At 46.2% G+C, this 6,000-nt stretch overlaps 1 protein-coding gene across 1 annotated transcript in view; it reads left to right on the top strand.

Moving 5' to 3' along the window:
* Window positions 1-1,454: 1,454 nt before the first annotated feature.
* Window positions 1,455-6,000, top strand: part of ESCO1 (establishment of sister chromatid cohesion N-acetyltransferase 1) — a 42,830-nt gene continuing 38,284 nt past the window's right edge. The window contains exon 1 of the mRNA XM_040354051.1: window positions 1,455-1,752. The gene's annotated coding sequence lies outside the window, so the exon portion shown is untranslated. The remainder of the gene's footprint in view (window positions 1,753-6,000) is intronic.

The raw sequence follows: 6,000 nt of genomic DNA, 5'->3' as shown, positions 1-6,000 counted from the left end.
CCATCTGCAGCTTCCTTGCGCGGGGTCCGTCTGTGGCTTTGGAGGTGTCCGTCTGCGGCTTCCATCCATGTGTCCGTCTCCGTCCAGCGTGTCCGTTTTTGGATTTGGCGCGAGCCGAGAGGAGACGGATTTCCTGTGTGTCCTCTCGCATGGCTGCGGGCGGAGCCGAGCGTGGCCGAGCCTAGCCGAGTGCGCAGTACACTCGGCTCGGCTCTAGGCTAGTGGCTCAGAGACAGCGGGGATCGGCGTATATCGCGCACCCACAATTTTCCCCTGATTTTAGGGGAAAAACGTGTGCGGTATACGCCGATAAATACGGTAATTCTCTGACCACCCTCTAAATTTACAACAGCACCGGCTATGAAAGTAGCCAGGCGCTACATAAACAAGGCAGATGCACGTTCTGACAGGAAAGAACACAGTGATCTTGTGTTCCTGCTAAGCAGGAACACAGATCTCTGTGTTCATCCAGTGAGTCCATCCCCCACACAGTTAGCAAGCACCTCCTAGGGACACACTTAACCCTTTGATCGCCCCTGGTGTTAACCCCTTCCCTGCCAGTGTCATTAGTACAGTAACGGTGCATTTCTTTAGCACTATTCACTGTAATAATGTCACTGGTTCCCAAACAAGTGTCAGTTGGATGTGTGATTTGTCCGCCGCAATATTGCAGTCCTGCTAAAAATTGATGATCTCCGCCATTACTAGTAAAAGAAAATAAATAAAAATGCCAGAAAAAATATCCCATAGTTTGACGCGATAACTTTTGCGCAAACCAATCAATAGACGCTTTTTGATTTTTATTTATTTTTTACCAGAAATATGTAGCAGAATACATATTGGCCTAAATTGATGAAGACATTTTATTTTTTACATTTTTTATATGTGTTTTATAGCAAAAAATCAGATATATTTTTTTAAAAATTGTCGGTCTTTTTTGTTTATAGCACAAAAAAACAAAACGAAAAGGTGATCAAATACCACCAAAGGAAAGCTCTATTTGCGGGGGGGGAAAAAGAACATCAATTTTATTTGGGTACAACGTCGCACGACTGTGTAATTGTAAGATAAAATAACGCAATGTATTCGCAAAAAAATGGCATGGTCAGGAAGGGGGTAAAACCTTCTGGGGCTGAAGTGTTTCATTTATACAGGCATTTGATATGAACGCTCAAGCGCTAAACGCACCTAGTGCTTACGCGTGGACGTCACTTTTTTTTTGAGCGCGCTGGTTCTGTTTTTTTTTGCTGTGTTTCTGACAGCATGAGGCTGGTTTCAGCATTCACATAGGACAAGACATCATGAACTATGACAGGACTGCTTTTATTATAAAAATATAAAAATACACAGCCCTCCCATCACATGACCATCAGCCAGAGGACCGGGAGCGCGCTCTGCAAGATCAGCACCGGGGAAACACACGGGGGCGAGCTCACAGTATCATGGAAAATCCCAGCAGCGGCGACAGGATCAAAACGAGTCTTGAGCCGCAGTAAGGGGCGGGGCGACAGAAGTAGCTGTGTGCGCATGCTTTGATCGGCTTTACTGACGCTTTACTGCTCCTCCCGGGAAGTTTCTCCTGTCTGCCCGAAGCCGGTGATCTCTCAGTGTGTACATTCATACGGTAGGGCTGTGCGCTGCCCTCATAACTCGACACTTCCGGGTATCTGTTCCATAGGAGGTTCTGAGTGAAGGGAGAAGAACCTGATGAGCGAAGAGGGTGGACGGCTCGAGCACTCCCCCATCAGTCCGGTTAGTGTCACTGCTATGAGGTGTATGTCTTGTCTCAGTCAGTGTGGGGATGTAGAGTGTGGGGTACAAGGGGGGGCTAGGGTGACATGAGTCATGTCTGGATTGGAGGAGTAGGGGAATGTAGTCCTCTATGAGGTGTCCCCTAGAATCCTCCACTCCTGGAATGTGTCACCAATGTTCACCATGCTTCCTGCAGCTCTCATGGTGGCCTGGTGGTTTGGTCCTCCAGGAATGTAGATCATGCCACTCGGAAAGATCTCAGAGTAGATATTCCCTGAAGCCGAGCTTCGGGATACAGGTACATTCCATTGGTAAACTCCATTACATACACCGATCAGCTCTAACTTTAGGGTCACCCACCTAATATTCAGTAGGTCTCCTTTTGCTGCCAGAACACCCTGACCCATCAAGGCATGGACACCACTAGACCTCTCAAGGTATGCTGTGGTATTTGGCACCAAGCTGTCAGTAGCAGATCCTTTAAAGCAGGGGTCTCCAAACTTCCTAAACAAGGGGCCACTTTTCTGTTGTTTAGACCTCAGGGGGCCGGACTGCGGGAGCAAAAAATGTCCTGGCTTCAATAGGAGGAATAGTGACCCATATTCATTATTAGGGAAGGAATAGTGTCCCATAATTGGTATCAGTAGGAGGAATTAGTGTCCCATCATTGGTATCGGTAGGAGGAATCGTGTCCCATCTTTGGTATCTGTAGGAGGAATAGTGTCCCATCATTGTTATCCATAGGAGGAATAGTGTCCCATCATTGTTATCCGTAGGAGGAATAGTGTCCCATCATTGTTATCCGTAGGAGGAATAGTGTCCCATCATTGTTATCCGTAGGAGGAATAGCGTCCCATCATTGGTATCTGCAGGAGGAATAGCGTCCCATCATTGGTATCCGTAGGAGGAATAGCGTCCCATCATTGGTATCTGTAGGAGGAAAAGCGTCCCATCTTTGGTATCTGTAGGAGGAATAGTGTCCCATCGTTGGTGTCTGTAGGAGGAATAGTGTCCCATCGTTGGTGTCTGTAGGAGGAATAGTGTCCCATCGTTGGTGTCTGTAGGAGGAATAGTGTCCCATCGTTGGTGTCTGTAGGAGGAATAGTGTCCCATCGTTGGTGTCTGTAGGAGGAATAGTGTCCCATCGTTGGTGTCTGTAGGAGGAATAGTGTCCCATCATTGGTGTCTGTAGGAGGAATAGTGTCCCATCATTGGTGTCTGTAGGAGGAATAGTGTCCCATCATTGGTGTCTGTAGGAGGAATAGTGTCCCATCATTGGTGTCTGTAGGAGGAATAGTGTCCCATCATTGGTGTCTGTAGGAGGAATAGTGTCCCATCATTGGTGTCTGTAGGAGGAATAGTGTCCCATCATTGGTGTCTGTAGGAGGAATAGTGTCCCATCATTGGTGTCTGTAGGAGGAATAGTGTCCCATCGTTGGTGTCTGTAAGAGGAATAGTGACCCATATTCAGTATTAGGGAAGGAATAGTGTCCCATCATTGGTATCAGTAGGAGGAATAGTGTCCCATCGTTGGTGTCTGTAGGAGGAATAGTGTCCCATCGTTGGTGTCTGTAGGAGGAATAGTGTCCCATCGTTGGTGTCTGTAGGAGGAATAGTGTCCCATCGTTGGTGTCTGTAGGAGGAATAGTGCCCCAAGGGCTGGATAAAGGCAAGCAGAGGGCCACATCTGGCCCCCGGGCCGCAGTTTGGAGACCCCTGTTTTAAAGCAGAGCTCCAATCCCTGTAATCAAATTTATTTTTAAAAGCTCCCCTATGATTTTTATTACTTGTACCTTTTAAATCAAAATAGTATTCATGCTGGTTAGTTTTAAAGTGGAGTTCCAACTACAATCACAATTTTTTTTCTTTTTTTTTCTTTATACCCTTTCACAAGCGTTTAAAATGTCATTATAAAACTCACGTCTTCTGTAACAATTGTCCCCCGATGTCCGGTTTCATCTGTTAAAATAACTTTTTCATTTTGCTTATGGGCATGTGAAGCCCACAAGCATTTATTTCCGGGGATACGGCGCAACTGAGCGGCCAGCATGCACCGCCCCGTTCTCGCACATGCGCAGTAATGGGCCGTAGCGGCGCTGTAAAGTATACAGGTTGCCATAACAACGGGCAGGGTTTTCGGAAGTGCCCGCCCCATTGCTATGGCAATCTAGCCCTCGTCGCTGCCCACTGACACCTGGGAAATGATGACACACATCTCCCAGGAGCAGTAGCAAGCGGAGGCGCAAAGGGAAGTGACGAAAGGAGCCTAGGTGATGATGGAGGAAGATTTCGAGGGGCCGCATAGCAACAGCTACTTAAAGGTGAGTAAAAAAAATAAAATCTCCAAATTTGTATTTATTTCATGCATATTAATGACTTTTTTTGGGTGGAACTCCACTTTAAGCTTTTCAAAATGTACCTGATCTCGGAAGCAGGCAGGTGGCCATCTATGATGTGGGCATCTGAAGTCGGCTTGTGTCTTTTTCCCGGGATTTGGTGCACCTCCCAATCTCACACCTCAGCAGTGAGGACACCACATGGTACAGTGGATTGTAGACTGTCATGTCATATTAAAAAAAATGCAAGATTTTATTAGGCTTCCCAGAAGTGTTTGTAAAGACATGAGGTTTACCTTATTTTTGCAGCAGCCCCCATACTTACCCGAGCCCCCCTCTCAATTCTGAAATGTCCACGAGAGCCTTGCCTCTCCGAGGACTCGCACTCCTGATTGTCTTGGCTTCCGCTGCTGTCAATCACAGCCAGTGAGCCAATAAGGAGATGGAGGGCGCAGGGCCGACCTGGGGCTCGACGTGTAAATGGACACACAGAGCCGCAGGTCTGGAGCATGCCTGCTTTGGTGCCCCCATGGCAAGCTGCTTACTGTGGGGGGCCAGGAGCGCCGGCGCGGGACCTGAGAAGAGGAGAATTCGAGCTGCTCTGTGCAAAACCACCGCACAGAGCAGGTAAGTATAACATGTTTGTTATTTAAAAAAAAAGGCTTTACTATGCCATACCCAAAAGCTTCTGGGTTTGATGACGCAGTTATCGCAGAGCCCAATGGGAATCGCCTAATGATGTCATTGCCTAGATGGCCGGGACAGGAAGTTCCGCCCGAAGATATAATTTATTTTATTTAGAAACAAACAAAAAATAAATCTACATTTAGCCCTGTGCACTGACTGGGGGTGGGGGGGCATTGGAAGTTTAAAAAAAGACTGGAACTGCGCTTCAAAGTATTTCTAAAGGCAGAAAGTTTCTTGCCTTACTGCAGTAAGGTAAAAAAACAAAAAAAAAACTTCTGCATGCAGCTTCCCCTGCAGCCCCACTAAATACTTGCCTGATCCAGTGATGTGCACACGAGCTGAGACACTGTCAGGTCTCTCACTCCTCATTGGTTCCCGCTGCTGTCAATCAGAGCCTATGAGGAGGGGGCAGGGCTAAGTCCTGCTCTGTGTTTGATGGACACTCAGAGTTGGGCTCTGGATTAATCACACAGTGGGGGGCGGGAGTGGGTGAAGCCAGGAGTGCTGGTGGAGGATTGGGACTGCTCTATCCAAAACCATTGCACAGAGCATGAGTATGACATGTTTGTTATATTAAAACAAAAGAAAGCCTTTAGTATTCCTTTAAAGCGTAACTCCACTTTTGTTGAGAAAAAAACATGATCTATGCACCTTACAAGGATTTTTAACAAACTTTGTTACAGATTCCTACTAGGGATGAGCCAGATGTTCATTGACTCGAACATTGGGTGTTCGCTGAAAAGCTGACATGCAGTGTTCGCGGCAAATTTCGAAAAAGCTGCAGAACACCATTAAAGTCTATGAGACACCAACATGAAAAACCAATAAGTGCTAATTTTAAAGGCTTATATGCAAGTTACAGTAAAACCTTGGTTTGAGAGCGTTTTGCAAGACAAGCAAAATGTTTTAATAAATTTTGCCTTGATATACAAGCGATGTCTTGATATAAGACTAGCGTCGTGTCACAACTGAGTATAAAAAACAAGAGAGGAGCGGCGAGCCTCTAAGTGTAGTAATATGGTTACATTTAATGAAGGTACAACATTTAGCAACATATTGCTACACTTGGAGGTGCCTCTTTTCTCTGTTATACCCTTTAAAAAAAAATGCTTTGATATACAAGTGCTTTGGATTGCAAGCATGTTTCTGAAACAAATTATACTCACAATCCAAGGTTTTTACTGTATTGCCATAAAAAGTGTTTGGGGACCCGGGTCCTGCCCCA

Source organism: Rana temporaria, chromosome 5 (assembly GCF_905171775.1).
Source record: "Rana temporaria chromosome 5, aRanTem1.1, whole genome shotgun sequence".
In the NCBI taxonomy this organism is placed as follows: domain Eukaryota; kingdom Metazoa; phylum Chordata; class Amphibia; order Anura; family Ranidae; genus Rana; species Rana temporaria.
The sequence above is the reverse complement of the archived record's forward strand: the minus strand, read 5'-3'. Positions and strand labels throughout refer to the sequence as shown.